The sequence below is a fragment of the Haemaphysalis longicornis genome, unplaced genomic scaffold (assembly GCF_048455015.1).
Source record: "Haemaphysalis longicornis isolate Haplotype H1 unplaced genomic scaffold, Haemaphysalis longicornis Haplotype H1 scaffold_13, whole genome shotgun sequence".
Lineage (NCBI taxonomy): Eukaryota > Metazoa > Arthropoda > Arachnida > Ixodida > Ixodidae > Haemaphysalis > Haemaphysalis longicornis.
In genome coordinates, this window is record NW_027526233.1 from 42,931,473 (window position 1) to 42,957,260 (window position 25,788).

Below are 25,788 nucleotides of genomic sequence, written 5' to 3' on the forward strand. Positions count from 1 at the left end.
TCCAACTACGCTGGCTACCATATCTTTTCCGTCACTCTGATCACATGTGACGGCGTGGCGCCTTTGAGGATAGGGGTGTCCTGAATTGCAACATGCCTCACTCGCGCAAGCTTCGGCGGCAAACAGCGATGCTGACATTTGCGTTGCTCGCTATGCCCTGAATCGACAGATAACGTATCTTGCCCGTATTGGTGACAAACTTGTGCCACCTATATTAAGACGCGTATTTGTATTTCCCCCTAAAACATACAGTTGTTTAGCAACTAAAAATGAGCATACCAAAATGGTCAGGAATTGGGGCAAGAAATATTTTATTTGAATAAAGTATGATGAGAGGTGGCCGTGCACACACGCTAAACTGATATTAGCGTTGACGACGCGCGATGCGGAATGGGCTTATCGTGGGTTTGGCAAAAAAGAACGAAAAACACGGCGTTGTGGCACATTGGCTAAGGCGTTGTGCTGCTGAAGACACGGAGGCGGGTCCGATTCTCCGCCGTGGAGGTCACTTATTTAACGGAGGCAAAAACCGAAAACGCACGTGCGTTCGAGATTTGGGAGCACGTTAAGTAATTTTAACTATCCAAAATTTTTTCCAAAATTTATTATGTACGCAGCCGGGTGTACATCAACAAACCTTCAACGGCGATGGCAATAGAATCATTGAATGATCACTAAAAAATGCATTTAAATCTCCATCTGTCAAAACTGTCCTCAAAACTGTGTGATGACCATAGGCCGCTAAGACGACCCGATCACACAACGAGTTAGATTTTTTTGCAATAGTTAGTTTACAGGAAAGCTTCAAACGTCACAGAAGTGATATCTGCTGTCTATACATCAGATGCTACGAGAAAGAAATTAAACGCTATTGCGTAACGCCGCATCCATAACAAATACCAAAACAAACTAATGAAAAAAACGGAATTCCTACACATTCTGTAACCATGCGCACGTTTTTTTTTTGTACAGCTTTGCACTTTATTCACCTTCCCAGACTGTATTGCCTTCCGATTTTTTGTTAAAATAGTAATACGCAGCGGCGCAAAGCTAACATGCACCAGGGTGATTGTGAAGCGATGTAGTTTTAAGATTTCGCTGAAGGGAGCTCCCGCGCTGCATAAGCCACCTTCGCCCCCCCCCCCCCCCCCCCCCCCACACACACACACAAAGCTTCGTTCTCCTTGGCCGTTCAAACCCTCGCACTATGTTTAAGTCTCCCCCTCGTGTTCTGGTCAAAATATCTTCGAATGTAAAGCAGCTGAGTGACAGATAATCTGTGCTCTTTGTAGTTTTGCACGGTGCAGTTTGTTGCGAAAACAATTCCAGCTAATAAAAGCAGGCTTCCTCGCAACTGGCCATTGGCTTTGAAATTTTGTGTTTCCAAACACGTCGATGGCATCACAGCTTCCCAAACCCGGGTATGATTGCAGAAGTAGTGCATGCATTGGGGTTATCCTAAGGCACCCAGAGCAACGGAGGGCTGTGCATCTAAGTTGACCGAGACCAGGGGAGCGTGTTGGCGGCGGGACGCTTCTTATTAGGAAGACATACGTTATCAGCACTTTTGAGGGATAATGCTGGAGCAAGACCAAAACTCCGTTTGCAAACTTTTTCTTTTATGACACTCACTATAAATCGGAACGAATCCCTCTTATACTTCTACTGTCCGTCACTGCTAAAATTCCTTAAGCGTAAACCCTTAGTCTTTTTGCTAGCTAATGGTTGAATCCATGGGCTCACAAAAGCGGATAGCGTTCTCGTTCTCGTGAAACATACGTGGGCGCAGTCATCGGCACAGGGGAGGGGGGTGGCGGGTGCGCATTCTTCCTCGCTCAGATTATTTTAGCGAGAGTTAGCCTGCCTTCTAGCTAAAAAGAAAGAATTTGGTGTTGTCTAGATGTACATTTTTCCTCTCTACTGTGGCCGCGACTTTTGGGTTGTATTACTAATCTCGGGTTCCATGTCCTCCTGCCGTGCCAGATGATTCCGCCGCAATTCTTCCTATAAATTAATATTGTATATTCCCATAAGATTTCGCCAAATCTGCATCACTTGTCCTGTATCTCTTCTTTTTCGTTCACGTTTTCGGTTGGCGAAACTTCAACAGCGCATCTGTTTGTTCGCGCCGATGAGGACGCGCCGACGTTTCGCATGGTATTTGTCTGCAACATTAAATTGCAGCAGAAGAAAGGCCCACTCCGCAGGTCCCACGAAAGATAGGGGAAAGAGCATCGTCGTTCCCGCAAAAATCGCTCCCAACAAGCTTTTTCGGTCTCCGACTTTTCAATGTATGTGCACAGCATACTCGCCTGAAGAAAGCAATGAAGCGTAAAAAGACTTCAAGAGGACAGAGGTTTGGTGTACTGAATATAAAACCACGTTTACTACGTAACCAAATTGATGATAACCCGCTGCATCGAAACACTTGAATTACAGCGGAAATCCTGTTTCCTGCAGGCATGTGACACAATTATTGGACAATAAAGTAACCACAGCACAGTCTTCGCACAACTGACCAGCCCAAGAAACTATGCAAATCTTCTTTTAACGGCGAGAACTGATGGAACAGGTGACCCATTTTTTAACCACCTTTCTCGAAGGAATAATATTTTTAAGATCCCATTTTTCTTCCGCAGTACTCTAGCATTTATTTATGTTTCGCATTTGACCTTCCACCTTAGGCACAGGTTTAATCCAAGTGCCACCAGAAGAACGTGTCGTCCTTTTGTTTTGTGGATTCATTTGTGGCGGCTTGGGTGCATTTTCGTCCTCTTTCAATGCTTTGACGTTTAGCTAAATCTTTGTGTTTCCAACTTATGCCACATACTGAATTTTTAAAAATATTTCACGTCGTATTTTGCGCCACTTTTCTGGCGCAAAACAGAGATTTCTATGAAGTTGTACTCTGTACTTTTTGCGCCACTCCTGATTAGGTGCAAATATCATGCGTAATTATAAATAATCCATATTCTTACTGCTCAACTAGAGCTTTTTTCTGATAACGCTATCGACATTTAACAGAAAAACACAGAATGTGCGTTGAAAGTTCCGCCTGCAAGTATAACGATGCGTGGAACAACGTCGATGCAAAGCAAGTTACAATTAGTATGCACGAATATACTGGTAAATAATTGTGAGTAATGAATGCTGTCAGTCACAGTATATTGGGACAATATTATTTCTACATGACGACAGCTTGCGAATGGCAGAAAACTTCTCCCTGTGATGTAAACAATTTAGCAACAAAAAAGTGCGGCGGTGTTTTGGGTGCTCTGAGATAATTGCGCATTTTTTATTAGAAAATCGCAAATGAAGAGCGGATCACAGACTTTGGGAAATTTTCTGAATGTCCTCTGCTTGGTGGTTTTGTTAGCTTGTGACAGGACATAGTAGCTAAGGGAAATATTGGAGATTATTCTCCGCTAAATGCCCCTTTCGCGTGCCGTATCCAAGCGGCAAGGAATAAACCAACTGGCGGAAGCATGAAAAAACAACAAAATCAAATAATGAAGAACGCCTTGAGTGGGCGCCGCCTTCACTATTGAATCCCGGTTAATCTTATCCTCTATGCTAAGAGCAGGAAATAAAAAATAGGCGACTTATCATAAAACACATCTTGTGGCTGTTGGTAATAAGGGCGGCTTATGAGGACGGCGATTGCGATGATTGATGCAGCAGGCCTCGTGTCACCGTATCACACGTCCGCATGCCTTGACTGATACAAAGTAGGACAAAACGTTCGCAAATAATAGCTATTAAGTGGCACCGCATTATCGAATTCCCTGTTGAATAGACTCCATAGTATCACTAGATAACGTTTCAGAATATAGGCACTCTTTTCTCTTGTTGTTCTGTGCTGCCGCCGAGATTATTGGTCAATTCGCATCACGCGACATTTTTTTACACTTTGATGGTTCATAAGAGCCACCGTTTCGTAGTTTATTCGATTCAGTCGGTCAACTCTGATAGACTTAGTTTGCCCTCCGGGCTCTCCGTCTCCACGCGACTGACCTAGTTCCGAGCACGAATCAAAGATAACGCGCGTAGCAGCATTTCAGCAGCAGAAATTTCGAGAGGATGCCGTTTCGCTGCAATTTCTGAAGTTTTGTTAACGAACGATCTGTACGAAGTTATTGGCGAGGCTGTAGAAGCGGGAATCTCGCAAAAGTGATAAACACCAAAATGGCCGCCTTTGCTGACTTGAATGCCTCAGTGGTGCTACTCTGATGCATCATCTAGTGACACTAACTCCACAAGATAATCTAACTGTCCCCTCCTTTACCTTTCTTTACGCCTCTAATAAATGTGAGACTTTGCGCACGACCTAAATCCCTGTGACCAGCCAGAAAGAGGTGGACACCACTGTGTGAAGAACAAACGTCAAAAGATTACTGTGTGTTTGTGAGACGGATTCAGATAAATGTAAGGAGTGCCCCTGGGGCCCAAAACGGAACGCCCATATACTGCGCAGAGAACATGGGTGATTGTGGCATGATGTTATTATATATAATTTTCAAATAGCTTTTTCCTTTTGCAAAGCCAGCTGCTCTCAAATATTCGACACGTAAAAATATTGTCATAGTATATTTCACGTTAAAAGAGGGGATAATGCAACATACTGTATATCAAACATGAACGCACCGTACGCGGACGGCTTGCGAAGATTGACATTTCCGGAACCGAGACTTGAAAAAAGGCGGCCACAATCATCGGCCGTGCATGACGCAGGTAATGGAACGGAAGCGATCGCGTCACTGCCGGCGCCGGCTAACAGCTTCTTCCAAATTCGTGTGGTAGCGTGGGGTTACGCATTGCTATTTGAGGGAAAAAATTCAACTAAAAGTTTCACAGGCTAATAAAGTTAGGCGCACTTTTGACATCGCTTTCTATCAACCGAGATGAAGTAGACCGCCCGACAGTTATTTTAGCACAAGAATAAGGGGCGGAGTAGCCATCCTTCGCATTGCGAAGAACAGAATGCCCAGATTTTCAAACCTTCTTGTACGTATGACACCAAAAACAGCCCTGGGGCATTATCGCTCTTTTTTAAAGTGAGCAAACCGCACACGCGCGGAGATCAATAACTAAAAACGTTTACTACTTCATTAGTTTAAATATATTCGTCAAACTCGAGACAGAGCAGTTTTCCCCTCCATGCACGTCGATAATCGCCTTTTAAAATGTTGTGCAACTATATGTTAGCTCATACAGCCATATTACGCACTGAAACATCGAAAAAGGTACCTATGTAACGCTGTTTTAGGGTGTCGCCAAATACGTGCACTGGATAATACTATACTTTCAACTAAAATAAATCTAACACTCTACAAAAGTAAATACTTTCGTGCGGGATGAACAATAGGGTAGTTCATCTTTAACAAACGAAAAAAAGAGAAGGTTTGTTAGGTTTCTCTCGCTCATCGTGAAGACGATGGCTGATCTTTGTGTGGATGTATATCTTACCACAATCAAAGCTGGTTTTGTTGCACAAAAGCTAATACGCGCAGGTAAAAAAACTCTGACAGGATTGTCAACGTTTTGAAGAGGTCTAACGGGTAAAGGTCGTAGCAGGGCAGCCCAAATACAGCAAGTAATGTATGCGGAATTGTAAATGATAATATATGTATAAAAAATCCTTATTTTTTTAGTGACAGATGCTTTAAAATAACAGCAGAGCCAAATCGGCGTTTATTCCTTTATTTTTGGCCCAGAAAAGTATTTTCAAGTACAAAAAACTCAGCTAACTGCAGAACAACCACAAGCGCGCGTTAGTTTCCAGGATTGTAATATCTTTTCAGCAGCAAACAATTGGCGGATATTGCTACGAATTCGGTTAGTTTTAAACGTGAGATAGCGCAAGCAGTACAGCGCCACGGTGTAGCAAAGAAATCCTCTGCGGAAGAACCCATGCGTCCGCCAGAGTGTGGTGCAAGTTGCCTAAAAAGCGTGAGCTCCACGGGACAGGCTCCTCTCCTCCGTCGCAGGCCGCTCGGAAATTCTTTTAGCGACTGTCCGCCGGTATCACACGTCATCTACTCGGAGCTCCTTTGAACGACGTACGCAATGGGATCTGGCTGAGACGGTTTAGGAATTGTCCATGCCATTTTAGGAACCGGAGCTATTAATTTGAATCAATTTTTGACAAAGAAAATTTTGAGTGCAGTCTGACTTAAAGATTCAAACTTTCTAGCGAGCGAGACTAATACATACAAGGCTTCCTGAAGCAAACCCGGAATTGAGCAAGTCCAAAAATGCAACTGCCGGGTACAAGCATAAATTAAACTAAATGGTTGCTGGTATCTGGGTAGAGACAACGAATAAATTATTTTGTCATGTCACAGGTACGTTGAGAATTTAAAAGTCATGCGGGCACAATGACGTCTCAAAAACAACAAAGCCTGTGTACCACCACGGTGAAGTACCCACGGCCATATCGCCCTAAAAATATGGGTGACAAGAGAACCAGAACTACATGTTTCACCTCTTCTGTGCCGTGGCTGTGTTCCCAGTGTCAATCATGAGCTCTTTCCAGCTCGCACAATTCACGAAACTGTTACAGAATAACGTGTTAAAACATTTTCGCATCACACATTCAGAATTAATAACGCGAGTGAAATTTCCAATGAAAGGTCAGTGTGCCTTATTTCTTGAGCATCAACAGCAACAATATGGAACACCTTTCATCTTATTTCCCTTTCTATAGTGAAGCACCAGTTTAATAGCACTGTAAAGGTATGCGAGCATGTGCCGCGAGTTAAGAAATAGAAAGCTTAACCAAACACGACATTTTTGACTAGCTATTCGGAGGGGTAAACTTAAGCAAAATGTAATGACAAATATACAGATACTAATCATTTCGGTAGTGCCAACGTTTTCACGTCTCACCGCACCCCCGCACTTCAGAGTTACTTCAACGCTTAAAAATTTCTGCGTGGTCAATAACAGGCGGTTTCTGCATTTTATAAATCTAAATGCAGCAAAATGAACGAACAACAAGGTCGACAGGCATTCGCAACTGGTTACTTCCTTGGAGTTCTTTGTGAGGCCTAGGCGAAAGGCCATGACGCTGAAGCGAAGCATTATGGCAGAGCTAACAACGTCGATTCCAAGGGCACAGAGAACAGTTGGTCGCATTTAAATTCCAGCAGAGAACCGCGCCGCCAAAAAGAAATACAAAAGCAACTGGATATGGAAGCTATAGTGGCAGTGCTCAGTATAGCAATGGAGTGGTTTCAACAACCACTGTACCCAGTTGTGGATCCGGGCTCGGATATCTATTGTGGTAGTGTGACTGGGATTTCAAAAAAAGTTTATCCGGAGACCGAGGCGTGCTGATGAAGGGGAAAACTTTATACCAATATTTACATTACGATGAGACGGGTTTGGATATCTGCTCTCGAACTTTACTTTCACAGCGAGCAACGCTCGGCGACACACAGCACCGCCTTGTTGTTCGCAGTAAAGATCCCTAGAACTCCTCTAGTGAATTCAACTCGAAAAGTGTGGTCTAATTATTTGCCTACACCTCCAAACACGTAGGCCCCGCCCATGATCGAAGTTGTCCCACATGCTTGCCCAAGTGACCACAGGGCTGAGAAGGCATAGGAGCCGCTTCGAGGTTAATAGTTTCTTTTTCCGAGTGCCGCGCACACCTGAGTGTTTGAGTCATGTAGCTCGCTGTTTGCCTGTTCCACTGCACGCGCTTGGGAAGTCACCCCCTCTGTCATGCTGCCGTCGTCCTTCATTCAGAGAGTTACAGCTGTGGGGCTGCCTCATGGTTGGCGAACTGTCTTCATCATCGCCTCCTTTCTGTTCAAAGAGGAGTCGCACGCGACATGGGACGCTTCGGGCGCAGGCGAATTAAACACGCAAATTAGTCTTGACGTCCCAGCCATCATAAGTGTGTAGGGCCACCATCCCGGTCATGACAGCGCCCAGTGTTCGAAGGAGATGTAAATAAAATGATAAGAAGCGAAAATATGTTTGCGAATTTCACAGGTTATGCCACGCTATGGTTGCATCCACGTTTCACTGTTAGGAATAGTCACTAATTTCACTTTCAAATTGTAAAATAGCCAAATTTCCACTGGACTTCAATTTGTGGTCTTGAATAAAGCAGACATCAATAAAGCAATCAACTCTGATTTGTTTTATAGGGAGTATCAAGAAGCAAACCAAAGCCACCGACCACTTTTTTTGGAGGTCAATTTTCCGGCACGGCCTGCATATCAGGACTTTTACATGCAATTGTCACGCATTCCATAGGGTAAATGCCTCGCCCCCAAAAACGTTACGGCGTTCGAAGCGCTTCTCGTTTGATTTTCAGAACTTTCTCATTCGATCGCAAGTAAAAAGCTATCAAAAAAGCCAACAAACAGACATGAAGCCTCGAACCCATGTTGCATGTGCACAGCATGGAGGAAGGAAGTCAGCCGACACAGTGTCCTTTTGGTCGCATGTGGCTACCTTCGCATAAGTGTAAGCTGATCTATGGGTGCGTCAACGTAGTGCCTCGCAGAACCGGGAACGGTAGGTATATACAGTGATTTTTGGAAATTCGTTTTTATGGACTTTTCGTTTTTTTGGATGATATCTCGACACCGTAAGGGTCCGCAAAATTTGTCGGTGGCTTTATATCGTGTGAAGTATTCACACGATACCACATAGGGGGAAGCTCTTTCGAAGTCTTATAATGGTAACTATCAAATCTTGGCCTTCTTAAAACAACGCGAAGCCACTGCTCAGCATCACAGAGACAACGCAAATAGTACCTTCTCTGGAAGTGATTGCCAACTGGGTTGCACTGTTCAAACTTTTCTAATATATTTGTAACATTGAGGAATGCTAAATTGCATCTAAGGAACATTTGTGTGTTCTATCTTTCACTGAATTCTTTGTGGCCGTGGTAGTATCTCTAAACTCAGGTATTGTGGATGTGCCATGCCTCGTTATTTGTACTCATTTTACAATTTGATTTCGTCAAAAATTTTGACGCACTCCTGGCGATGAATGCGGGTGCATGCCGTTCTTTTAAAACTGGAGAATCGTGTTTCATGATTCGGATTAACCAACACGCTAGGTAGTGGAGACGGCTGCAATAAAAATAAGCGATTGTTTTGGTGCAGACATAATATAGATGGCTTTGTGTGAAAGAGAAGTGGCGTTGAATGAGATATCAGTGCTCCTGGTAGCAGCTGGCTTGAACGGGGTGGCCAATTGCAGTTTCGTTTTCTCATTTTCCATGTATCTCTTTACTGGTTTTTCTAAGGGTAAATATTTCCTCCCCTTTTTGGAAAGTCAGTTGCAGGTTAGTGCTCCTCCTCGCTTTTTCTATGCGTGTCTATATTCATGTGCTAGAACTGCTAATACATTTAGTTTTTTCTTCTTTTTTAAGTATTACATTCGACGCGCTGAACGTTGATGTCGTTCAAAGGGGCAGTCGCCTCGTCAAGCTACTCACCGGAGTAGGTTTTTGTGATTGCTCGTTTCTTTAATTGTGTATGAAAGATAAATATAGCATTGAATTGCAATGAAAAATCCTTCCTTGACACGTGTTGTTGCGGAGATGAAAATCAGCGGGTATTTTTAGTATGCATTGGTAATAAGCAGTTTGCTTCGTTCCACCAGCTGCACGTGACCTTGAAATATTAGTTCACTACAGAAATATTTCAAAGGCAATGTGTTTCCACGAACGCTAGAAAACAACAGCTAACACAAAATGTCGCCAACATTTACGCAATAAATATTGCACTTACACTGGGCGCAACAGGCGCTGATTAAACTATTTGTGCTGGATTGTTTTTATCTGACTTTGTTCTCATGCTTTTTTTTCACTTTTTTTCGAGTTAGGTTCGTTCCATGCTAGCTTCGGCTTTGAAACCAGTATTTAGCCCACCGGCGTACCAACGACGTCTTTCGTACTCTCCAGAAAACGGTGTTGTAAAGCTATAATAGTGCGGGCAGACCTTGGGCTTAGATGAGATTATAACCTTTTACATTCGGTCGAAACAACTCTTCAAAATGTAATCTAGACACACTTTTCTAATTAGTATTACTGTTTCGAGCAGTATTGTCAGTATTATTTATTGGTTGTACCAATATTGAACGAAGGAGGAATAAGTATCTCGTGACGAAACGTCCGCCGAGCTCGGGTTTATTTTGCATGTATGAGCCCAGAGAAGAATTTTTGCTTACTGACGGGTTTGACGCGCACACCTCATGGGGAATGGCCCATCAAATAAGCTTGACGATGACATCGGGTAATAGCGGCGGTCTCCCGCTTACCTCAACGAAATGTCAGCTGCGTCGCTATACGGGTCGGTCATGTTTTTTGGCACATCAATACGCGAAGAACAGTGCTACGCAGTGCTATACGGTGACATGCTGTTTAGGTATCAAAATACGAAATCTGCACCACCGTCTGTTATGGGTTCTACAGGAATAGGCCTAGCAAGTAGTGGTAAGACCACTTACTTAGAAGACTCAAATTTAGTTGAACCTTCTCCATTACCTAGGCGTATACGTGGTACTTAGGCTAGTTCCGAAGTCTGAAATTCTAGTAACCACAAGATATCTTTGGGGAATGTCACGGGCCTAGTGCAGCGTACCTCTATAAACATTCGGTAAACATTAGGATTTCTTCGGAACATCACACTATATTTGTATACCGGGCACATCTGTTTGTACAAAATGTGCTACTAGAAAAACGCAAGAAAGAGATCCTAACTCCATTCATCAAAGCAACTTGAATCGCTATCTGCAGCATCAACACTCAAGAAGCCTTTCAAAATGTCTCCGAGAAGGCTACTCTCCAAGGCCTCCAATGTGTTATCTGCGGTACACGTAGGCGCTCCTCTGTGCAAATATTGCTTACAAATTAGTCCGACACTCTACGACTTGGCCCAACCATTCAGTCGCCTTCCCTAACTTCCCTTCTCGTAAACCCCTAAGCTTCGTATTCTCACCCCTCTTCTAAAAGTTAGCCGTGGTTCGACCTGCCCTTGTTCTCCACAGAATCCATAACGGGCTACCTGTATTCTATGCCGAAGTAAACAAGGCGCGCTGATCGAACAAAAAACTCCCTGCCTACAAGCAGCCATGCCCTTTAAAAAAGCCTGGCTTAGCTGTGCAGCCTTAGCTCTGTGGTCATACGTGCATGTATGACTCCAGAAACGTATCAAAAAGTCAACCGCAAAGAAACATCTACAAAGAAGTGTCCCTTCAAGGACCCTGCAACTTTACAGCACTACCAGCCATACCAAGCGGCCACATCAGACTATATGGGTTCAAATACCTTCACGCTTCTATAATCACCGAGCAACGAGCAATAATTTACATCTCATCAGAAGTGTTGCGAACCATTACGAAATGTTCAAATTATCCGAGCTGATCAGCCACGTAAACTCTGAAACCCCAAATTTGGACCCCAAAGCAGTGAAATCAGAACAAAATACAATCAACAGTAAGCACACAAACTAACATTAATAATGCTACCGGCAATTTCCACTGCTCGCTAGCCCACGTAGGAACGCACAACAGCTAAGTAGAAATTTGCAGGCGCCATCTCTTCACCCACAATGAATGCTTATCGATCATATTTTCCAGATTCCCCCGTATGCACCGCCTTGGTTCCGAACCCCCGATATCAATGGCCCTAGACAAGAACTCTCGTGAGCTGTGTCCAGCTGCAAACCATTGACGCCATGCAGAGACAAGCTCTAATGAGAAGCATGCCCCTTCTCAACCATTCAGCCGCTAACAGGCCCCGCCTCCTCAATACCCCCGAAAAAAAAACTACGTAGAAGGTTAGAAATACACCCGAAGAAACGCGCTATGCCGACGCTCCCTACTACCGCATTCGCCCCCTCAAGCCTGCACCATCGCTTGAAATAAATGTACCTCAATGCGGGACTACGGTACTGATGCCCAGGAAGTCGTAATTGCACTCGCCGTTCCCACTGCCTACTGCTGCTTACTACCCAAGTGTCGTTGTTGCCGACTTACTCGCCGTTGCCCTGCCAACACTACCCCTCCAGCCGCACCATAGCCCCGGCATTCGCCACTTTATTCCTTGCCCACTCCTCTAGACTACCCCATTACTTGGAACCCAGGCTCGCATCTCCGGAGAATAATTCCTCATCTAAGTGGGGCGTTACCATTCTCAGCCTAAGCGCTGCGACCACAAGATTCCCGTCCCTTTCCCGGACACACGAAGGTATCCTGAAGTCCCACCGCCTCACAGACCGTATACAACAACGACCATACCACAAAGGGAACACAAAAGAGGCTACGACGTATTGCCGAATTCATACAAACCTTAACACCAACAATAAATCCTTCTCCATTCGGTCCACCCATCTCTTTCTCGACTACCAGAAAATTCTGACATTAACCAGGACCAATATAGTACTTTGTCTAGAAATGCTCTCTTAGCCCTTCGCTTACTCCCAAACCACAAGCAACCCATGAAGATTACAACCGCATGCTGTGCACATGAAATTTGCATGACCAGCTTCACCTCACCTACAGCCCTCAAATATAAACAACCCAGGAAATCCTTTGCTAAAAAAACCGCTCAACGCCATGAGACAAATCAACTTGTTTGTTACAAGGAAGGTGATATTTCTCCTTCCTAGCTTTCTACAGGTAATGCGCTCTTACAGGGAGGGAAGTAAATGTTGAGGAATGTAGGATGGTCGCTCGTTTTTGAATAATGGATATTTGGAAGTTCAACTATGATACGTGACTCTTAATAGTATTTTGTGTGGAAATCACAAGCATTTTTGTGTTGCGAACCTGCACAAACAGAGAATGTTTCAGAGCAATCAGGTCATGCATAAGGAAGCTTCGCTGTTTCTGTGCAGATACCATGAATGTTTTTTTTTGTTTGTTTCTGTTTATATAATATATGAAGTTCCATCAACTTTCTGACTTCGTCCTTGCCGCCCAACAAACCGACATCGTTTCTAGCACTTTGTTTTACCGACTTTGAAATCCTATGTAAACAAGTGCATTGTTACACTAGACGCGGCAAACTAGAGGGTCCGAAATATTACTCGGAATGCCAACACGTATGTGCTTCCCTATCACCGTCGCATTATCTTGAAAGTGTGCAGAAAAACGTTTGCCTCTTTTTACCAGAAAACATGAAATTCCTTCGCGTGAGGACATGCAATAAACAATTATTGTGTTTCCAAGAAGAAATCTTTACCTAGAAAAAATCCGTGACTGCTCGGTGTGCTGTACTAACTGCACAAAATTATAAATTTGGCAGTTTAATAACAAGTAGCAAAAATTAGGAGAGAGGCCTCTTGTTCATTTAGCGTGATAGGTACGTACATACAAGAAAGGCAAATACAGTAACTGTGGTTTTTATTCTGTTTCTTCCTTTCTATCGCGCTAGTTCTATTCAAGATGTCAATGCTACTCGTTCAACTTTTAACACTTATACTCGTGTCACACGGGCTATTTATGATATGTTATACCGAGTGCACTCGGGCTACCGAGTAACAGTCTAAGCATTCTGCTGACCCATGACATAGAGTTCCCTCGTCCGATATGTCTGTGCGTATAGCTGATGTAAAAACCCCACAAAATTACTTGACGTTCCCAGTCTGTATCAAGTGAGAAGCAACGTAAACGCTTTATTGTGTTAACTAAACGTGCGCACTTAAGTTGTAATGCAAAATAGTGCACTGAAAGTAGATACGAGGACCGTGGCACGCATGAACGTGAAGCGTTTTAACCGCGCAGCAGCCAATATAAATGCCGGGTCAAAGTAAATGAATCACCTCTAGTCGGATATTTCCGCGTGCAAAAACCCTGCCTGCGCTAATATGAATATGAACATAAACTCCAGATATTCCCTCTAATACAAAAAGACAATGAAGGCCCATGTGACCAACGTTGTGAATATTTATTTCATCGCAGCTACCGCGGGTAAACGTTCTTTCGTGGAACAAATAACAGAAAGCTTAGCCTACAAAGCGTGATTCTCCTTCAAGTAGACACTTCGCGTCTTACCTACTGCGTTTCTTAACTTGAAACAAAACTAGACAATTGATCGCCAAATCCCTGAAGCAAAGAAACCGCCCAGCCATGAGGTATAGACTTTAATGCAATGCTTCGTTGGGCCCTGGCAGATCGCGCAATTTTTCAAAACTGCACGCTAGGTTTGTTGCCTAGTCGCGTTGGGCAAACGTCCGAGTTCTATGAACTCATGATCTTCACTCTGGGTGCCATTTCATAAGCACGAGCTTGTTCTTCACTTTCATTCTGATATCGGAAGCACGAGCACACACAACAAACGCAGGCTGCACACTACGGCTGTATGTCTTTCACTCAACTTTGTTACGTAGTGTGGGAATAGAAAAAAGTAGTGCGTATCAAGGGTAATATTGTTTAGCACCACACAGCATGCAGAACACAGTGAACGGCGCCTTGCACGGGACATTAAAATGCACAGTTGAGACGCAGATTGTCATATAGGCCGTGATATGTTTGCTCTATTTTGTGCGCAGCAAATCAAACTATCATTATTATACAGGAAAAATTATAAAAGATAGTGAATTAGAAGAAAAACGGCAAAAACAAGAACACAACTGAAAATCAACAACGATCTACCTGCTTGGACACCGCACAGAAAGAAGGGTCGCCGTAGAGAAACACCCAACTAGGTAGCGCTAACACATTGTTGGACACGAAGCTATTATCTTGATTTTGATCGCCAGATTTGTTTTTTAAAAGTACACCAACAATACAATCGTAAGTACTATTACATTCCTAAAATCATATAAACCCTCACTGTTTCAAGTTATGTTTACTTATTCTTAGGGCCCGGCCACGGAAAGGGCCGTTTGCATTTGCTGTTTCGCCTCTACCTAATGATATGTTAGCGTAGAGCACTGTTGGGAAACACACTTAAATAGTAACGTTTGACGGTGTTGGTACGTATTTCGGGAACCAGACATCTGCATCAACACGGAGAAATGGGTCAAGTATATGTACGCTACAAAATAATAGGTTCAGCGCCATCGCCAAAAAATATTCAGGGTGTTTAAATGGACACTGAAGTGAATTTGTCAAGCTCCCGTTTTTGCTTTCACTGCGTAGACTGGCTCAAATTAGCACACTTTTAATGGTTTATCCGGTTGACAAGTCGGTAATTATTTTACAAAGCGCGAAAGAAGAAAAACTGCAATGCGCTGTTTGCGGCGGCCGCAACAACTAAAGGCCCTGATGATGACGCACCGTGATTGGACGATGTCCAAGGTTAGCGTTCAAACAAGTTTCAGTTTCGGCTCTGTTAAAGGGGCACTGACACAAAATTTTGAAGGCGAGATAACTTCGGAGATAGATTGGTGGGAACACATATACATTATCTGCAAAATATCAGCGGTGAATACAGCCTAGAACATATTTAAAATCAATTTTGAAGTGTGCGAAACGCAACCGAGCGGCCAGCAGAGGACCACGCGCAAGTGTAAATAAACAACATCCAAACACGTCACGAGTTTGTGTTTGCCGCTTCCGCATTGCCGGCTCGCCGCTCCAATCGGAGGGCCGGAGGGCGGAGCTTCTGCTCTCGAGAACGAACGACCCGATCGTTGGCGGCGGAGGCGCCGTGATTTCGTCAGCTCATCGGGCAGCTGGCCGCGACCAAAGTTCTACAGCGATTCCAGGCACTCTGTTTCTATTACTGTTTATTACCATTGGATGCGGAAACGCGCCGGAGGCACGAAAACCCCACTGAGCAAGCCGCACGGTCGCTGTGCAGGCGGCGGCCACTGCCGCGAAGTGGCCCACGCCGGCGCAGGTAGCTCGAGTGATAGCTTGTTACCGCTGCACGAAATTGTCCCCAAGTCCCGACCATGGTGGCTTACATGAGAAAGGAGTTAATGATGCCATGGCGGGTTGCATTAAAAATTGTCATCTGCACCGCTTACGAGAGCGGCACTCGAATATCCGCCGCAGTGCTAAGCCGAACACATCTGTAGGCGGACCTGTAGGCAGACCGGCCGGCTGCTCCCAGCGCGCGTCTTGCCACCCACCGTCTCGAGCGTCGCGCGTCGTTCGTTAGCCGCGGTAGCATTTGCACTCGCAGCGCCTGCGTCACATCCACGGTCGCTTTTTAATTAGGCGCCTCACGAGATCAGTACGGGGGGGGGGGGGGGGGGCATTCGCAGAAACTGCCGTCGATGCGGATTCGACAGTGCTACGGCGGCTCTGCTCTGTAACTGTGATATCCCTCCGATGGTCACGTGGTCAGCTTTGTTCACACAAAATCCACAAAATCCATCGTTTCGCGGCACTCGCTGAAACCGAAACTGCGACTGGCCGCATTGAAAATGCCTCTAATTAAACAACCGTCGCACGCTGAAGCAAATGAGGTTTCTACAGGTTATAAGTAGGTCACTAGCTACTTATCGCAACAAAAAAAACAAGATGCAAAATTTTTGTGTCAGTGCCCCTTTAAACAACATGCTTGACACCCGACGGCATTGTTGTATGGGCATTCTCGATATCTCAATATTCGTCGTACCGCGCCTGTGCTTGTTGTCGGCTGTAAAATGCATAACATAAGCCTCCCAGGATCGCTTGGAATCGTAGCAATAACTAGCCGAGGCCTACGCAGTGGATGAATGCCTTCCGCGTCCCCGCAGACGCTCAAATGCCATGCCCTTTTCGCCCATATTTGGAGCTTCCCTCAATCATGCCTGTATCATAAAAAGCGTGTTCGCACAAGACCAAGGTTCTCTTGATTCCGGCCTGTGCCCACTGCCCGCAAGCAGTCGGTACTTGTGGCAACAGCACGCCAAAGAGAACTCGCTAGCGCGCCAGTGTCAGCCTGCGCGCGTTCTGTGAACAAGTTCGGGAAGCAGCGAACGTTACTGCCCAAAAAAGGTGAAATCAGTACAGAAAACATCGGCCGAAAACGAAAGAGTCAGCTTATAAAAAAAAGAATGTATCCTCTTGAATTCGAACTCGTAACTTGCATAACACTTGGAATTACATACCCAGCGCTCCAGACCACCCCGCCACAGGCGAGCGCTGCTGACATTGGAAATATAAGGTATATAATGTTTAACCAGTTTACACTTTTATTTAGTTTTAGCATAATGGAACGATTAGCTATTTCGTGAGCATCCATGAGTGAAACGTAAGCGCAAACAGACACAGGGACGAGAATGGGAAACGACACCAGCGCTTACTATCAACTGAAAGGTTCATTAAAATCGAAACGACATTTATACCATGCCAAGACCCAACAATCAAGCACGTCTGACCGTCGCACATGCGCATGTTTGTAGATGAGGCCAACCGCCCTATTCCCTTATCTTTTTTTCTTTCCCTCATTCTCTACCCCCTCTCCTTAAGAAGTTTCACTTCTTTATATAATACTGAGCGACGGGTGACTTATACAATCAGTACCCCTAATCCGGATATGGAAGGCTTCACCAATTTCCCTGGTAGCACGGTCTCTGTGCTTAAAAACAACTTGCGTGTCCGTGAAGCATCACTTACAACCGCAGTCTGAACAGTGCAGCGCCACGTATACGTATGGCCTTCCTTTCAAGGAGGAATGATTCTTCCTCAAGCGTACATTGAGACAAGGGCCGGCCTGGCTGACGTACACCCGGCCAGGGGACATGGGAATGCAGTACACATTATTGGTCATACATCGAACAAATGGAAGTGTACGTTTAATCGAACAGCCACGTGGGGGAATACTGTCTCGGGAATCGAGCCTGTCGCTCACAATGCTGCATAATCTGCCTAGCTTGTTCCTGGCCGAGAAAACCATCTTAACCCCGAATCTCACAGCCGTCTTCTTAAGGCGATGAGAGAGCGCATGTACATAGGTTATGACCGCCACTTTTTTACTCTGGTCGGTGTCTGTTACGTGATGCGCGAACCCTTAGACCCTTTCATTGGGTCTAAGGTTGCTCCAGTGCTGAGCAATATTTTTCTGGGCAAGGTTGGCGGTGATTTGCAGCTTCCTTTACAGGGCGCTGCCACTAAGGTTTTTCGTTATATGGACGATTTTTTGGTCCTGCGCTGCAACGTAGAAATTCAGTCCTTCCAATGTGCTGTTCGTGATGCCTTCAAGGCGAGAGGTAAAGATTTGAAGTTCACGGCCGTGGTTTCCGTGGACGGCAACTTGAAATTTCTTGACCTAGAGCTCCGTTTCTCGCGGCATCATGCATGCTGTATGTACGCGCCCCGTTCTAGTAAGCCGCTCTTGAACTTTGCTCCTTTTCATTCGAGCTAGCTAAATCCCGGATAGCCTACACGTGCCTCAAATCTGAGTAAACAAGTCCTGTTATCATTTGGCGCAAAAAAGCTTCAATGCAGAAATAGCTCGGCTGGAGAACGCTGGCTTTCTCCAGCCGAAGAAAGCCACATTCGTCCATTCACAAACGCTTCCTGGATTCGTTTCAAGTGAGCGAAGGAACTACGACCACCCGTGCTCCAGGCAATTACGATCACCTGTGCTCCAGGAAATCTGTCATCATCTTGTAAAGCACTTGAAAGGGTTCGCGTATCGCAAAACAGATACCGACCAGAGTAAAAAAGTGGCAGTCATACCCTATGTACATGCGCTGTCGCATCGCCTTTTAAATACGGCTGCAGATTCGGGGTTAAGGTGGTTTTCTCCGACCGGAACAAACTAGGCAGAATATGCAGCATGGTGAGCAACAGGCTCTATTCCCGAGACAGTATTCCCCCACGTGGCTGTTTGATTAAACTCAGACTCCAATTTGTTCGGTGTATGACCAATGTTGTGTACAGCATTCCCATGTCCTGTGACCGGGTGTACGTCGGCCAGTCCGGCTGCTGTATCAATGTACGCTTGAGGGAGCATCATTCCTCCTTGAAAGAAAGGCCCTACACACACCTGGCTCTGCACTGTTCAGACTGCGGTTGTAAGCCATGCTTCACAGACAGGCAAGTTGTTTTTAAGCACAGACACCGTTCTACCAGGGAAATTGCTGAAGCCTTCCATATCCGGATTAGGGGTTCTGATTGTATAAGTCGCCCGTCGCTGAGTATTCTAGAAGGAAGTGCAACTTCTTAAGGAGAGGGGGTAGAGGATGAGGGAACAAAAAAGAAGAGAAGGAAATGGGGCGGTTCTGCTCATGTACCGCCCTAAGCATGTGCGACGGTCACACGTGCTTGATTGTTGGAACTTGGCGTGGTATAAATGTAGTTTCGATATTATTAATCTTTAAGTTTACAGTAAGCACTGGTGTCGTTTCCCTTTGTCGTCCCTGTTTCTATTTGCGCTTACGTTTCACTCATAGTTTTAGCATATCAAGCAGCAAAGGTTACTATATGTTGTATTGCTCTCGTGCAGTCATCATCATCACCAGCCTATCTACGCCCACTGCAGGGCTAAGGCCTGTCATATTATTCTCCAATTATCTCGGTCCTGTGCCAACTGTGACCAATTTATCCCCGCAAACTTCTTGATATCATCTGCCCATCTAACTTTCTGCCACCCCCTGCAAGGCGTGCCTTCTCTAGGGATCCACTCTGTTACCCTTAATGACCAGCGGTTATCGTGCCTTCGCATTACATGCCCTGCCCACGTCCATTTTTTCTTCTTTATTTCTACTAATATGTCTTTAACACCGGTTTGCTCCCTGACCCACTCCGCTCTCTTCTTGTCCTTTAATGTTACACCTATCATTTTCCGCTCCATTGCCCGCTGAGTCGTTCTCAATTTAAGTTGAACCCTCTTGATGATCCTCCAAGTTTCTGCCCTGTAGGTGAGTACCGGTAAGATGCAGCTGTCGTACACTTTCTTTTTCAGCGACAATGGTAGGCTGCTATTCATTATCTGAGAATGTCTGCCGTATGTACCCCACCCCATTCTGATCCTTCTAATTATGTCTGCCTCATGGATGGGATCTGGGGTCACAACTTGGCCTAAGTAGATGTATTCGCTTACCCCTTCCACTGTTTCGCCACCTATCTCAAACTGCTGTGCTGTCCCTAGGTTATTGATCATTACTTTAGTTTTCTCCATATTAATTTTCAGGCCCACGGTTCTACTCTGTTCGCCCAGTGCAGAAAGCATGCTTTGCAATTCGTCCACCGAGTGCAGTAAGCGTCCCCTAAGTTTCCACAATATCTCACGCCTAGCAGTTGTATTTCTTAGACGGAAAAGCGTTCACAGATGCGTAGTCGTGATGCTGACCGCTGTGCTTATTCGCCCAGCGCCAAATTGTGGTTCCTGCACCCTAGTTTTACGCTGTACGGTTAACTTATCGGGTGATTTTATTTCCTTAGTACATATATTTACTTCGCTCACTCTTCTCCCGCCTTCGGGTAGCCTGATATTTTCCTACTGGCGTACCAGTCAGCGAAGCGTCGCATCTGCGCTGGAGCAGCGTTAACCTGAAGCAACATTGACTTGAAGCTAGATACAGTGTACAAACTAACAAAGTAAAGAAAGGCGCATTCTTCCATTCACAAACGTGTCCTGGCTTCGTTTCGCCTGAGCGAAGGAAGTACGACCACCCGTCGGCCGCCTGCGGACGAAACACTGGGCCGACTGACTCTGTCGGAAGGTCGGCGAGCCGTGGAGTAGCGCAGCCAATTGCGAGCTCATCTCCTCCTGATGTCACACGAAAACTTCACCGAAAGTGGGTGAGGTTGCAGAGAGGAGGACAGCATTTTCGCATTGATTTTTCTACTGAAGAAATTTGCGTAAACGCGTTCAGAGTGGTCGAAACAGGGCCTAGGGACTCCGGACTACAAGTTCCCCTCGTAGTCCCGCAATGTTTACAAATCACTTCTGTGTCGCGTTGAAAAATAGCTGCCAATGAAAACGACACCCTAAGTAGTAATGGTAGTCAAATAGTGCTATACGTGTAAAACCAAGCAATGCTCAAAACAATCTCCTGATTCTAAAAAAAGCGGGAAATTATTGCGCCACAACAGCGCCTTATACGGAGGTGAAGGACGCGCTGGTGTGCGTGTGGAAATGAAGGGCAGTGGGGTAATGTTTCACAATATAGATAAGTTGGTCCAGGCGTGCGCAGCGCTCAAACTCACAGGGAGAGAAAGCTGCCTCTGTCGTGTATCGTGGCTGGCACCGGCGTCCCTCAGTCGGAAACACGCCGAACTCCACTTCGAACTCACTTCACGCGTTGTGTTTAAAGGCCGAGGAACTCTCACCGCATGTGATACGAGAAGGAAGTCCATGTGCCGGCTACCTGGTGCGTTGAATCTTGGTCAGCACGGTGATGTCGCTTAGACACGTAGGCCCGACACTTGGCGAACACGTTATCGGTGAGTGCGGAACTAATCGGGCCTTGTGGAGGAGCGATCGTTGGGCGATCGTTGGCAATAATCGATGCGACAATTCTACTGGTAATGGCGGGATGTGTCAGGACAATTTCACCATACCAAGGATGGATGCTTACTTGGCTGCGAATCCAACCTGTACTGGACCGGCATCGCACTGTGTGCTTGGGGCGGGGACCCCAAGCTGTACCAGAGTTCTACAGGCTCACTGTTTCACGCGTAAGAGGTTTCGTAACTTGTCCCATGGATGTTAGGGTCCGTAATCAAGTTGCACATATATATTACGGGTTTCCTTTATTGGAGAAGACATGGTGTTTATTGCGTCACATGTAGTTCCCATAAATGAATTCCGACCAAGTAGAACCAGGTCTCCACGGTTGTTTGTAAGTACATTAATTATTCGTTATAACGAAGTCAGCGGTACGGCAAAAAAATTGTTATAAGCGGTATTTCGATATAAGCGACCACTCCAAAAAACGCAAAGCAGTTGAGCTTTACTCGAAAAAACCCAAAGCAGTAGACCTTTACTTGCACCACAACTGCAAGGAATCAAAACAATGCATTCAGTGAAGCAAAGATTTATTAAGTGGAAAAAGGCAGTGAGCTTTGTCTGTTTGGAGTTCTTGCCGGGCGCAGGAAACCCCTGCTCCAATATGACCAGGCATTGCCCGAGTCTGTGGTCGCCGCCCATTAAAAGTGGCAGTGCATTTTCCCTCTAGATTTAGCTTCCAAAGGTCCCAAGCAACTTCCATGCACAACTCGAAGCAATTCTCTAAGATACAGGTTGGGAACCGATGTGAACTACGACCGAACGAACACATGTTTGTTTAGTATACAGTAATCCATCGTTATAACTAACTCGCTTTCCTCGAAATATCGCTTAATTCGAAATTTATTCTGGTCCCATCGCAAACGCATGCATTTTAGGCCGCATTACTCGAAGTGCACGAATAGCTTGACCCGCTTTTAGCGAAGTGGCGAATGGAGGCATGGACCAACGGCGGCGACCCAGCGGCGAGTCAGGCGGCCAAAGGGCGGGTCAACGCAACCTGGTGTTTTCCCGGCGATTTTCTCGAGCCGGTCATGCTGGATTTGTGCCATCCGACTTTACACAAACGGACCGAATGCGTGCTGGGTGACCAAATTTTGTTCATAGAGATTTGTCAATTGCATGGACGCGACGGTCCGAGAACAACCGCACTCGAGCCGTAGAATTCGAACCGCAGTGACGTCGAAAACGGGGCTCCGAAAAAGTCTTGCTTCGCAAACTGCACTGCTTTACTCCTCGGGAAAAAATTTCCCAGAGATAATGCAAAGGCCCTAGTGCAAACCTGGTCAGTTTTATGATCGCACTGTGCGCCCAAAATCAACGGTAAATCGTGTTTTGAGCGCAACAAACACAACGTCCCTATCAAGCACCAGCATTTGCAGAACTTTCCAGTGCAAGACTCGCAGAGCCTTTCGTGACGCCCACAAACCCCCCTGCAAATTGGCCACAGCCACTGTCGTTTGGAAAGCCATTTAAGCTGAAGAAGGTTTACGGGCTCACGCCGAAGTTCCAACCAGCTAAGTTGCTCTTCAAGTAAGTTGCTCTTCAAGTTAAGTGAGTGGTTTTTAAGGCACAAAAGAAGCGGGACTGTCTTGGTGCTGGTGTTAAATCGACTTGCGGTCATTTTTAAATCGCGTTAATCATGCTTGTAGGTTAATGAATACAGGGTGAGCTATGGGCTCTTATGCTATTTTCTTGTTCAATAAGTGCAACGTAATACATCAATACCGGCCAAAATACTCCTACCTCTTAGAAAAGAACACAATTGAAAGACTCCAATGGAGATGCACTACCGGATTACCCCATGCAAGCCTTAACACATCTGTTTGTGTCCTCTGATAATATTTAAAAGCCGTCGTAATTTGTACACCGTATGCAACGATGGTAAATTTTATTTTCACATCCTGAAGCCGTGGTGTCTGCGGCTGTTTCTTCTGATTAGAAAAAAGCACCGAAACAAGCGCGGAGGGTAAATATAACTAGAGATGGCGTACGTAATAATGACTGATTCTGTGCAATGGGTGCTGACAGGAAGGTGAAAATGAAAGTAGGAGGTAAGCGATAATTTGGTTTGACACTTAGGACTATCCGTCAATAACAGTCAGATAGCCAGAGTATTGTGTACTCCATGAAAGTAAATGCGAGGTATGAACGCCGTGTTAGATCTACCGTCGTTCAAATTGGGGAGGAATCTGAATTTCGTAAGCACCCACTGACAGCAGCGATGTGATCAGAGCACGAATTCGACTGTCGTGTTTTTCGTAAAGTGACGAGGAGCGGGAATATCTTCCTTGGTGAAATATTAGAAACTGTCTGGAAACGGGAGCTTCGAATTAGTTCCCGAAACATACTCAATGGCTGGTGCGGCTTGAAAAGGCACATGTTTCTTGACACTTGTGCAGTCATGGACAATTGAAATACGAAACGCAGAAAGCACGGCCGGAGATACCGGTGCCGTCACCTGCCAGGGGCCGTGGAAAAGAAGGGGCATGCGCAGTTGAAACAGGGGTATGTTGCCCTGTCCTCGCCGGCACGCTTGACTTGTCGCCCTGCCGCAAAAGTGCTGAAATCAACTGTCAGCCATGCGACGCGCGATAACTGCGGGCACTGCTTCTTCGGCGCACACGAGCGCCCGATCCTCGTCCGTGCCCCGGCGTCACATTGCCGGCAACTCTCAAAATTATGTTAATCATTACCGGTAAATATTGCCAGCATGTTTTCAACCACAATATCTATTGGTTGGTTAAAAAAAAACTGAAACTTCCGTCAATTTGCCTTCCTTTGGAACCAATTACAACCATTATTACCTACACCGCCTTAGCATATACCAATTCAGATGTATTGCAATTTCTCAAAAGGCTATTTTGCCACGTACACAGCTCACATTTCGTGTGGGTCCACCACAAGCGATTTGCTGGCCTATCGGTCTCATTGGCGAACGTTACTTGTCACAATACCATAGCTTAAAAATCTGTTAGGGTAAGCGTTCTGTATCCAAACGTTGTATTAGTTGTCACGTTTGCTGCGGTATTGGAAAAAGTTCCTTCTCTTTTCCCGCGCTGAAACTGCCGTGCTCATTATCGCAGCTGGGCGCAGTCAATGAAGTATATAAGCCTCCTTGTTGAGGGTAGGTAGATATCTTCCATTAATGAAGCATTTTCTTCACTGCCGTCTAGACGGTGCATGTACAGAAATGTCCGCAAGTGAGACCACATTTATATCGGAATTTCTTTACTCAAACAAGGCTAATAAAAGTTCGGAGCTTTAGGGACGTGTCTTTTGACAATTACTTATTAAACTTAAAAGGAATGATTTTTTGTTTTTTTTTTCAAAACAAGAATGCACAGTGTCCTTAGCGCTATCTGAAGAATATTTGAAAACGTTCTTTTTATTTTGTTCTTTAAAACTATCAGAAATTTAGTATGTAAATATTTGTAAGCTTCCTAGTACCCTTTGCCCGCCGTGGTGCAAATAAATATGAATTCTGAAAAAATGGGCTTGATAACAGAAAGCACTTGTCATAACAGGCTGCCTGGCTATTTGACCATGTATATGCGGCACTCCTTGGAGCAAGTTCCTTCGTTTCCAAACACTAGTCCTACGTATAGAAAAGAATCACACAAAATAAAGCATGGTTATAAGGCTTTCACGTCTTCCCGAAAAAGCCTATGGGCTAAGAAGTGTAGCCAACTTTACCATGTAGGTGTTTGCCGCTTGTACCATGGGGCTTTTTGTGCACAGAGGCCTAGTCCTCGACGGGAAAAGTAGGTCTAGAGAAAACCGCTCTAATGCTTGTATTATCGGAAATACCCCGAAACAAGTGATATTACAATTACACGTTAATACATGTCTAACAGTGCGTAATGATGTAACAATATTTGTCAACAATACAAATCGCTATGACCTTTCAAAACATTTTTCATTGGGTGGGACTGTTTTTGTTATTTTCAAGGGTTAACGTTAAAGCCACGACTGATAGAACGAGTTTCTTCATACCGCCAAGCTTCAACAGAATTGGGCCGGTGGTTTTCCAGCTTTTTCAAGCTATTCCTGCTAAGCTAATAAAGTCAAGCCGATCACAATAACATAATTAGAACAATGATTCTTTCTTTTACACATTTTATCTATATTTTTATGCGAAAGCTGCCACGTGAACAAATTCGATAATACTACATAACGAAACCCGTGTTTGAAGGCGCGATGCTTAGCACTGTTTTAGAAGGACATTTGTCGAGGTACGCGTTAAAGCTATCGCTGTATTTCACGCAAGATAGTGGCATGCTTCTCGAAGGTTATAATGTGAGATAGAAAACGAAATCAAAACGTCAATTAAAAATATGTAACCGATCTTAGGCTCTGCGCCGCAACCAACGACATTAGAGTGCAGCAAGAATACTCGCAAGGGAAGGTGTTTCTGCTGA